Source organism: Orbicella faveolata, unplaced genomic scaffold, assembly GCF_042242905.1.
Source record: "Orbicella faveolata isolate gen_17 unplaced genomic scaffold, um_ofav_v1 contig_34, whole genome shotgun sequence".
Lineage (NCBI taxonomy): Eukaryota > Metazoa > Cnidaria > Anthozoa > Scleractinia > Merulinidae > Orbicella > Orbicella faveolata.
This window is the reverse complement of record NW_028301563.1, coordinates 25,017,501-25,029,082: the sequence shown is the minus strand read 5'-3', so window position 1 is coordinate 25,029,082 and position 11,582 is coordinate 25,017,501.

Below are 11,582 nucleotides of genomic sequence, written 5' to 3'. Positions count from 1 at the left end.
CACTTCACAATCCTGGATGTCAACGTTGGACGACTACTTTATTTATGATGACAAGATATACAAACAGATCCATGGTCGTCCATCCTTTCAAAAAGCTCGACTGAGCAAGAGTCTTAACTTTCACATTCCATCGTAGCCAGACGCATAAGTCTTCTGAGAAGAGAATGATAGACCGGCTAGCAGTCAGTGAAACTAAACCTTTGCAACTCTTTACCTTCCCGTCTAAAAAACAAAATCTTGACTCAAAACATGGTCTTTAGTTCTCTCCGTGCTAATTGCGAATTTTGCTTTAAACTTATTGGTCTGAAAAACAAATGACGGCTTATCAGAATTATTTTACCAGGCCGGTAATTAAATTTATAAATATAATATGGGTCACGAGAGTCAAAGGAACAAGTGCAGGTGTTTTCGAAATATTATTGAAGATAGATCTACCAAATATCATCTTTTATTGGTCTTTCAAAACGTTGACTTCAGGTTTCTTGCTTACGATTATTTTTTTGCGTGACCTGTACTGTTTACCCGCTACCTACGCCGTTTACCCACGATCCGCGCTGTTTACCGGCGACCCTTACTGTTTACCCGCGACCCGCGATCCGCGACCAGCGCGGATTAGACAATCCCGTTGACACCGCGGTGATTTTATTCAGTCAAAATGGTATATTGAACTCACGATTTTCATATTTAGCAGGTCACGTTGAGAAAAAATTAAAGAACAGTCCAGTTTTGATTATGCCTAGGAAATGTGTCAAATCACATCTTTGTTTAAATGGTTAAGTGCTGTTAAATGGCTTTTTTTGAAAAAAAAAGATATATTTTTATAATTTGTTTTCTGAAAGTCAACTTGACCTGTATATTTATTTGCTTCCCTATTTGCAATCTATGGCTTTCTTTATCTTACTATTTTTCAGTGCTGAAAAATTTTCAAGGTTTTCGTTTAAACTTCATCAATCAAAATGAAAGATTCTTAGGGGGCGGAGTCGACAATCGTCACGTTGTCAAATGGCTCAAGGTATATTTTTGGAAAGCAAAGCAACACATGGCTTTGTCCCAAGGAAACCAAAGATGGATTAAGTTTATTTATTTATTTACTTATTTATTCAAATTCAATTACTCAAAGTCAATTCAAGTTATTTTAAGTTCGAGTCGTGATTTGTCACATTTTCTAGACATGGTCAAAACTGGACTGTTCTTTATTTTTTTCCGAGACGTGAACTGCTAACTATGAAAATCGTAAGTTTACTGCGATATGAACGGTCCAGTGCAGGCGGTGTGAATTTTTGTCATTATTATTTCTTAAATTTCTATTTCTTCCAAAACTATGTATATCGCAGGATATCTGTTATCTCAGGGATGAAAGATGAAAGTGACTTCATGATCATATATGGGATTCGTTGCGTAATGATGACGATTATTATTCAACAAGTAAAAACAGTCACGTTGTCCATATCATGAAGCGATTTTTTTTTTGGTCATTTTTAGTCATATTTTGATCGTTTGGTCGTGAAAAGATGTCATCCGTCATCTGCACATGACAGATATCCTGCAGTACACATAAGTTGCCATTATTCGTCAGAAGTCTTTCAAACTGCGGCATAACCAACAATTACAGCTTTTATAGCTTTAAATCCGTTTTGTTGACAATTTCGATTAATAGTGCTCAGAGTTTTGTAAGGTTTGATGTTCCCGGTGGCTTTTTCGTTTGCAGTTTCCACCCCACAACCGCTCTGTTTGTATGGCTTCTTATTAATAAAGAAATGTTAGTTTCCTTTGAACTGTTCTAAATGAACGTTGTTGTCGAGTTTATAGCAAACGCAATGGGTAAAATTGTCAACAATTTCAAATTTTGACGATTAAACCGTCGCTTGACATCACAGGCCGTCTTAAATCTTCTCGTAGATTACAACAACGAATCTTTATCTTAAAGCCTTATGAGACAATAAACAAGTTTACAAAAGTGCATAAATAGAACTTACCATGCCTACCATAATTGTGCAAAGCCGCAATATGCGTAACATTTTGTTGCTTTCTATTCCTTTAATTCAAGGGGAGGACACAGATAGCATATGTGGTTTCTTAATTATCTTCCCCAAGATATTTGTTACGTTACTGTCCAACTGTGATTATTCTTGTGTACTTTATTTCATTTGTGACCAATTGTTATTACACTTGTGACCAATTTTTATTACACTTTTAACCTTACTACATTTGTGACCAATTGTTATTACACTTTTAACTTTTATTACATTTGTGACTGGTTATTAAATTTGTGCCTTTAACAGGGGTGGGGTGGAAAGTGCTGCCAATCCCACTGTATTTGCTTGCCAAACAGAGGTTTGTGTAGGATGGCTACCGGTACAGCAGCCTTCCAACACATCTTTTATTTACACATTGTTATATATCAAGCCACGTGACTAAAATTTAATGCATCCTATTATTTCCTGATTAAAAAAGTCGTGGAATTTGGTCGCTATCAATGGTTACCCCTCCCACGGGTAGAAAAGGGGTAAAACGTTCCTGTTAATGGCTTTTTACTCGCCTTGTCTGTCTTTACTTGGCCAGAGAACAAAAAAGAGATAAAATTTCTACATTGTGACCCAACGCTTAGCCGAAATCAAATGCTTCGTAGTTGCAAAGGTTTTTCCAAAAATGGTTGCATTTTCTCTAATTATATTTCAATTGGAGAGGATTGAAATATTCCCCAGTTTGTATAGAAACCTCTTTAGCTCTTCACCACGATGAGAATTAGGTGCGGAATTCTTTACTTTCACAGCAGTCGACTATTTATTAGCAAAAGCACATTTGTCAGTTTTTAATTCAGGGATTGGATTAAAATTGAAACTTGATATGTATGATATTATCTAGAAAAATTTCGGGTACTTACATTGAACTCGTAAACTAAGGAAATCAAATAACGCGATATGTTCTAATGAATATTGTCATTAATTAAGTCACACCTATCTAGGATGAAGTGGAAAACACTGGAAAGGAATGCAGTAATTACAAGAAGAAAGAGTCTACAGTAAACGAATGCAGTGGATTCAACTCTACTGGGTTAGACTTTGTTGTCTAATTCTACTGACTCAGACAACATTAACTTATCATATTCCGCTTCCTTCAAGTTTGAATGCACACTTAACAATACTGTTACTGACCTTAAAGAAGAAGATGAAGAGGTTAGCTTTTGGGTAGATAAAGAACAGCATCAGAAAGAGAAACGTGTGGTCTTGAATGAAGCATTGGCACATATATCAGATGGAAGAGTTAGTCCGATAGCCTCGACTCTAAATTCGAATTGGGAAAGTATATCAAGCATCCCAAAGATCTACTACCTGCGAAAAGTGGGTCAAGTTCTCACTGAGGTGTCAACAACCATTGCACCAAATCAAGAAGAGAAAGTACTGGAAGCACCGAGGCGTTCTTTAGATACAACTCTTGTCAAAAAAGGAAACGAAAGCAGAGTATGTGCTATAAAAGAAGAAGTGACTACAGACCAACTGTCGATTTTGCTGGAGATGTATCACGAAGCTGAAAGTCGACAAACTCGATTGTAAATTCTGTCAATGTTTGCGAAGCATTTTTCAAAGAAGGAGCTCAGAGAGATGATACCAGGTCTTAGCAAATGGCGGATCGATCAAGCCCGTCTCCATGCTGCAGGAGAAGGACAACCAGTGTTGTCCGCGCCCGTAAAACGAACACGACTTGATCGGGTGAAAACAAATCACTTCGTGCAAATTTTATACAGGACGTTGCCTATGGCACTGAAGAACTAAAGCTAGATTCTGGGGAGAAAATCACTATTCCGAATGTGATTAGAACGATGGTGCCTTCACGAATAATAAAGCAATACATATCTTACTGCCTAGAAAGTGTCAGAAAGAGTTTCCTGTTTGAAACGTTTAATAGAGGGGTGACAACAGGTAAGTTATACTTCAAAGATCAAGTAGTGATCTTCAGAGTTAATAAAAAGATGCGAGTAGTAATGCGCGCTTATATGACCGGTAATCAATCGGAAGCCGAGAAAGACAATAGGCTATTGTTTGGAGAACAATTAATGCTATTGTTCTCCAAATCCAAGATGGTGCCTTGAAAAATCGGACCAATCAGGAGCCGAATTAAGAATTCAAGATGGCGGCGCCCACAAAAGTCGGCCATGTTGGAAGACAGCCCACCAGCCTCGACGGAGGACTGGGATCGGTCTCACAGATTTCCATGGCGACACAAATCACGCCAGGGTCACGCAAAAAAATGTCATGCAACTTTAAACTCGATACTTACAGTGTCCTGTGGTCCTAAACGACAGAGGTCCGTCCGGCAAGTGGCCATGATGAAGACTGAGAGACTTGGGTCCGAGTCTAGCTTATCTAGGGTGGTGCAAAGCATCATGGGACGATGACCTCATCGGCAACCGATCAGAACGAATTAAAGTACTTACAGTGGTTGGCTTCCCCAGTCCCGCTCTCTTAAGGAGAGTATTAAACCAAACATCACACAATGTCAAATGTCACGAACTTCAATATTAAAACTTTTGCGTTAACATGAAAAGATATAACGTCATTGCCATGTTAATCGAGTAAAAAGACCGGCTTCTATCGTCACCACACAATGTTTCAAATGAACTTTAATGTGCAAAACCTTTGCGCTAAAATTACAGAAAGCTGGTCATTGTGTCTCAAATAAGATAACACTATTAAAAAAATGCAACAGAAATAATTTTATCTAGCGTAAATGCAATCCTTGACGAGTAACGAATAATAAGCGAAGGCAAAAATATATAGGGTAAAAGGTGAGAGGAAAAATAAAATACAATTGAAATGCCTCAAGTGGAAATGAATTGCTAAATTGTTATAAACAAAACAAAGAGTCTGAGTCTTTATAACGTTTATTGAATAATAACAACTCCAAAGGGAGAATTGAATATAATTTTAAGTCTTGACCGTCGGTATTCCACAAAGTGTTGGGAACTAGACTCATTTCCAGTTTCGCAGAGTCTTGGTCCCTGACCCCAAAACGCACGATATTCTGCCCTAGTTTTCTTTGCTTTTGGTCATGAACTCTTTGCCTGATCCATTCCTTATTCTTGGCATAATAACTTCTCCAATATTCGTTGATCCCTTCCCTGTTGTTTTTACAGTATTGTCTTCGGTAGTTTGTGATGTGCTCCTTATTTTGTTGACAATAGGCTCTCTGGCTGCGGGCGAGTCGTTCCTTATTTTTTTCATACCATCTTTTACGACGGGGTTTGAGAATTCCGACGTTCTCTGCACGATATCTCTTTTGTTGGGCCAGGATTCGCTCTCTGTTGCTTGCATAATATTTTTTGTGGTAGGCCTTTTTACAGACGACCTTCTGGTCATTTCCTGACAGTTGATTGGAGCAATTCATCTTGCATGTGTGGCGTGTTACAAATAATGACTAAAATCCTGGAGTCACACACTCTTATAAGAGTCACATGGCTAATTCAGGTCTCTTCTTCTACTTCCTTTTCGTCATCATCGTCGCGGAGTACCTTCTTTTTCATTGGTCTGCTTAACAGGAATTTCCGTTTCGCCACTGCCGAATCGGCTTCTTCCTCAAAATCCATGTCGTCTTCCTCAATAAAGCGTCGAAGAGTCTTCATGACTTTACGGTGTATTGCGTCGTGTTTGATACGGTGAGTCCATTTTAAGTCCTCCGTAGCCTTCTTCTACTTACAGGCAATAGGGCATTGAAAGCAGCATTTTCAGCATAGTTTTGGGATTTTCCCTTATCCAGGAACTGCTGGACTTCTTTCAGGTAGGTTTCTTTGAGATCTTCCCCGACATTTTGACGTAACGGACTCCACAGATCTGGCTCATCTTCGTCCGCTTCTTCTTCCTCTTCGGAGCTGCTACTATCCTCCTCTTCTTCCTGTTCCTCTTCAGGCTCCTCTTCGTCCACCTGCTCTTCCTCTTCTACGGTTTCATCATTATCTTCCACGGGGCCAAAAATATCTGTTGAATGATCATCCAAGACAACGTGCTTCAAATGAGCCGAGTCGATTAAATTGATGTTTAATGTACCATTTTAGTCAATGATCAGACATCCTCTCTCCTTCTTCAATGCCAGCGCGAGTGTCCTTCGTGCGTCAGGAGGTGACTAAACACGCGTTTCCTGTCATCACTAGCGGGATGTAAATCCTGGACCGTGTACCCAAACGGTCGTTCGGTCACTTTTTGATGCGCGTCCATCATTTTCAAGTAGGAAAAGCTTGATATTTTGATATTTTGATGATGAGAGTGTTTGGTGAATAAGTCTAGCATCGCTTTGTCCTCACCTCCCTCTGCCATCAGATCGTCTAATACGAGTAATCCACTCTTCGGAAACCATGACTTGAGATAGTCTGACTCTGGAATCCCTTTGAGAAATTGCACACCAGCGTCTTCCATGTCTCGGAATCCATCTTGCCACGCCCCGTTGCAATAATGAATCGTAGGGGAGGGTTTACAAACAGCTCCTCCAAGTGATCCAAGAGTAACGATTCGATAAAACAAGTCTTGCCACAAGCAGAAGGGCCCACGATCAAAATACTGGAGGGTGTCTTGAACCGAAACGCTTCTCCCATTTCTATTCCACTAGGGATCCCATGGTGCTTTTCGGTAGGATATGGGATCTTTGGGATATCCTCTGATTTTTTTTTTTCCCTTGACAACTATGTTTCTCGTGACCGATTCTATTGTCTTCACGCGTAAAGAGTCTCTGGCAATAACGGCAAGATAAGGACATGTTTCGTTTACAGACTCTTTACTTCAAATGAATTAAGGTAGTTGAAGCATTATTTTTATTCTTGGCCGATAATTATTGGTGATTTAATTCATCGTTACGATCATGAAAGAAAGGGAAAACAAAGGACTTGACGAGGAGGAGGAGAAGGAGGAGAAGGAGGAGAAGGTGGAGGAGGAGGAGATGGTGGAGAAGGAGGAGGGGATGGTGGAGGAGGAGGGGGAGATGGTGGAGGAGGAGTAGATGGTGGAGGAGGAGGAGGAGAAGGGGGAGGTGAGAAGGAGGAGGAGGAGAAGATGGTGGAGGAGGAGGAGACGGTGGAGGAGGAGGAGGTGGAGGAGGAAGAGGGGGAGGTGAGGAGGTGGAGGAGGAGGTGGAGGAGGAGGAGGAGGAGGAGAGGGACGCGGAGGAGGAGAAGGGAAGGAGGAGGTGGTGGAGGAGGAGGAGGTTAAGAGGTGGATTTATTCATTTATTTATTTAACATTTCTTTATACAAGGTTAAAAATCATCAGGTAATACTAATAATACTTATCATATTTATCATCCTGAGATTGCAGGGTAGGCTGTTCCAGGGAGTTGCACCACTGTAACTAAAGCTATATTTCATATAGTTAGTTTTTGTATGAGGTACAACCAGTTTGTTTTCGGAATCCATTAAAGAATAGCGCATTCCACTACGTTTTAGAAATTTAGGCGATAGATATTTAGGAACCAAGCCATTTAAAGATTTATACACCATCAAGGCTTTCTGAATTTGACGATGGGTACACAAATCTTTCCAACCCTGTTGTCGTATTAGACCTTTGAAGGAGGAGGAGGAGGGGAGGAGGAGGAGGAGGAGGAGGAGGTGGAGGAGGAGGTGGAGGAGGAGGAGGATAAATCTTTACTGACATCAATGTGACTGCCCATAACCAGGGAATTTAAAGAGTCGGAAAAGAAACCACCGACCACACACCAGGTTTGTTACGGTCTTAGAATAAAAAAAATCGTAATCATTTATCATTGCTTTTAGAACGTGTGGTGGCTCCTAAAGGAGCCGTTTTGGTCTGGTGGCCTCATTTACATATCAAGTAAAGACAGATCAAAATCAGCTACTAAATCCTACTCCTGTTCTGATCCAATTACTGCAAACAAGTCTTCTAAATCCTGCTGTTGCTGCTCTGAGGTTATTGCCTCATCGCAGTCAAAGTTTATAATTGGTAATACATCTGTTTCGTCTAAACATTTTAACTCTTCTTTCGATTTCTTCCTTCTCGCACTTTTCTCACGTTCTTCTGGACCTTGCGAAGGTCAGAATGTTCTTCTCGCTACTTCTTCAGTTTTTCGCATCTGACTTTTGCATGTTTTGTTCTGTATCGTTTCCTCTGTTCTTTGTACTTTTCTGGAATTTTTTCCTCCATTTCCTCACTCTTTCTCTAGATTTCTCAGCACTGAGAAAGAGGAGAATTTCTCAGCACATGACTAAGCTTGTCGATACACGAGTTGAATGTCTTTCGTTCCACAACGATTTTTTACCATTTGATTACAATACGGTTCAAAAGACTGCTTAATGAGTCTTTTAATATGCTTTAGGAAGCAGACTACCGACCTGGGATGGTAGGTACACCTATTCATTAACGCTTTCAAAGCGCGCGGCATTTTGAATAGCCATAGGGACGACAAAACGCAAGGCAATTTGATTATGCGTTGCGTAAAAATGTTCCGATCACTTTGACAGACATAAAACGATTTGATAAGTAAAAAATCGATTCCTTGCCCTTTAAACTCCTACAAATCAACAAGAATAAATCATAGGAATTTTCAGTCACAGCGACACACATCGAGGGATGGTAGGTATAGCCCATTCATTTATGGAACAAAGCGCGCGGAATTTTGAATAGCCATAGGGACGACAAAGCGCGCGGCAATTTGATTATGCGCTAAGCACTAAAGGGTATAAATACTTCAGCATTTTTTTTATTTTTGAGTATAACAACTCATGTTGACGATGGAGTGTGCTAAAAATTTCGACGTTTCAGAAGCGCTATTGGAAGTGGAGAAAGATCTCTCTCTTCCTAGCAGCTCTTTAGTGGATGGTACGCCGTCCCCAAATATTAGCAGGGAGGTGAGACTGAAGAAGATGAAGATTTTTTTTGACCAAAACTTCATGGCAAGAGTGCCTGAGAAACATATCAAGCACTCTAAGGAGTTGCTTCTTCGTAAAAGAGTAGCGGAACAGGAAGAGACAATCGCACTCCTCATGAATGCGTTAGACTTACTTCTGGAGCAGTAAGTAAAACATCGAAAGAAAAACGGCTCCTTTAGGAGCCACCACATGTCCTAAAACCAATGATCAATGATAACATTATTTTATAGTGAGAAAATAACATTCACCTAACACAACACACTCTCTCCCCCTTCGTCAACACGCACACACCTTGTTTGTAAATAGTGTATGGATTTGAATGATGCTTTTCTCAAGGAAACAGTCGAGATCAAGGAGTTTAGATTTTATTGCAAACTGCCATTAGCAATTCATTTCCACTTGAAATATTTCAATTGTATTTTATTTTTCTTCTCATCTTTTACCCTATATATTTTTGCCTTCGCTTATTATTCGTTACTCGTCAAGGATTGCATTTACGCTAGATAAAATTATTTCTGTTGCATTTTTTTAAATAGTGTTATCTTATTTGAGACACAATGACCGGCTTTCTGCAATTTTAGCGCAAACGTTTTGGACATTAAAGTGCATTTCAAACATTGTGTGATGACGATAGAAACCGGTCTTCTTACTCGATCAACATGGCAATGACGTCATATCTTGTAATGTTAGCGCAAAAGGTTTGATATTAAAGTTCGTGACATTTGACATAATAATAATAATAATAATAATAATAATAATGATAATAATAATAACAATGATAATAATAATAATGGCATTTCGGGTAGTATATCCACAGAGTGGCTCTTCGCCTGCCCGATGCTAACTAAATTTACACTTGTAAAAAGGTTAAAAGATATCTAAAAATTTATATCTATATGTAAACGAGATAAAATTGTGTTTTAAGATATGCTAAAATAAATAAATGAATAAATAAATAATTAAAATTATACCAGATGTTCTTGTGTGATGTTTGAGGGGGACTGGGGAAGACAACCACTGTAAGTACTTTAATTCATTCTGATTGGTTCCCGATGAGGTCATCGTCCCATGATGCTTTGTCACACCCTATAAAGGCTAGACTCGGACCCAAGTCTCTCAGTCTTCATCATGGCCACTTGCCGGACGGACCTCTGTCGTTTAGGACCATAGGACGCTGTAAGTATCGAGTTTAAAGTTGCATGACATTTTTGGCGTGACCCTGGCGTGATTTGTGTCGCCATGGAAATCCGTGAGTCCGATCCCAGTCCTCCGTCGAGGCTGGTGGTGGGCTGTTTTCCAACATGGCCGACTCTCGTGGGCGCCTCCACCTTGAATTCTTAATTCGGCTCCTGATTGGTCCGATTTTTCAAGGCGCCATCTTGGATTTGGAGAACAATAACATCCATTGTTCTCCAAACAATAGCCTATTGTCTTTCTTGGCTCCTGATTGGTTACCGGTCATGTAAGCGTGCATTACTACTGATGCGTCCTACTTCCCGAATTTAGCTGGTTGAAAAAAAGCTAACCTTTCCGATACCGATCAGAATGGTCTCTATTGATTAAAACCTCTCTCAATTTAGCTCTTGTTAAGACGCAGACTTCCATCTCTTGTGCTCTTTTCATAAGTGTATTCCCAAGTACATGTAGAGGTCAGTTTCTCCTTCCTTTTCACCTGCAGTGGACGTGCGTTTATAAATCACAGTATCTAATGTTTCACCGGATTGTTTGATTGATCTCAGAGAATCACTACAATACTCCAATTTCGACATATTGAAATTCAGCCTAGATCAATAGATCTCAACACGAGGCTCTGGGGAATAAACCTCCTAAACTTACCCGGAGCCTGAGTTGAGGTCTATTGTCTTAGGATGAATTTTAATGTATCGAAATTGGTCTATAGATCTCAACTATTCAGAAAAATCTGAGGAGCCGTGGAATTGTAAATTTACTTTCAGAAAAAGATCATTAAATTGATCATTTGAGAAACTAAAAACTTTTTGGTCAGCAGACTGTCAAATGTGATTCAGTCACTTGAGAATGTTACCAATACGTATGTTTAATTTGCTACTGAACGAAACAAAGAAGATCCAGCAAAGGTGGCTAAAGAAATGAGAGTTGCAAGGGACGAGAGTGGTAAGCTTTGTTTTGTTCCAGAAGAATGGCGAACAGCCAAGCAGACAGCTAATCATTTCTCACGACTTACAGCAACGCAACGTCAGGAAAAAGCACATGAAGAACTACTTGTTGAAGAAGCTAAAGCCATCAGTGAGGAAGACCTTTAAGCGTGGGAAAACGAAACACAGCTGCAGGAACTGCAAATAGCGGTGTACTAAGCGGTCAACTGGCGCCATCCAGTTGAATACAATGGCCATGACATCTGTGGCCTTGGAAAGCGTGGCATGCTAAAATCAAAATTTAAAATAGCGCAACTAAAAGAAATTTGCTTTCCCTTTGGAATATAAATCGAGGGGCCTGCTGGTCGAAAAGACTCTTTCCTGAAGCCACTCGAAGATCTGGTACAAACCTGCAGTTGTTTTAAGGAATGACTTTAGGATTCTGATAGCAAACCGGATTACTGGAAAAAAAATGCTTGGCATGAGCATGAGAAATCAAAACAAAACAAAAATCGGGGATAATACAGCCAAAACTAATTTTTTATTTAATTTGTTGCGAAGGTGTTTATCAACAGCATATATAACCAAGAGAAAATGAGGGG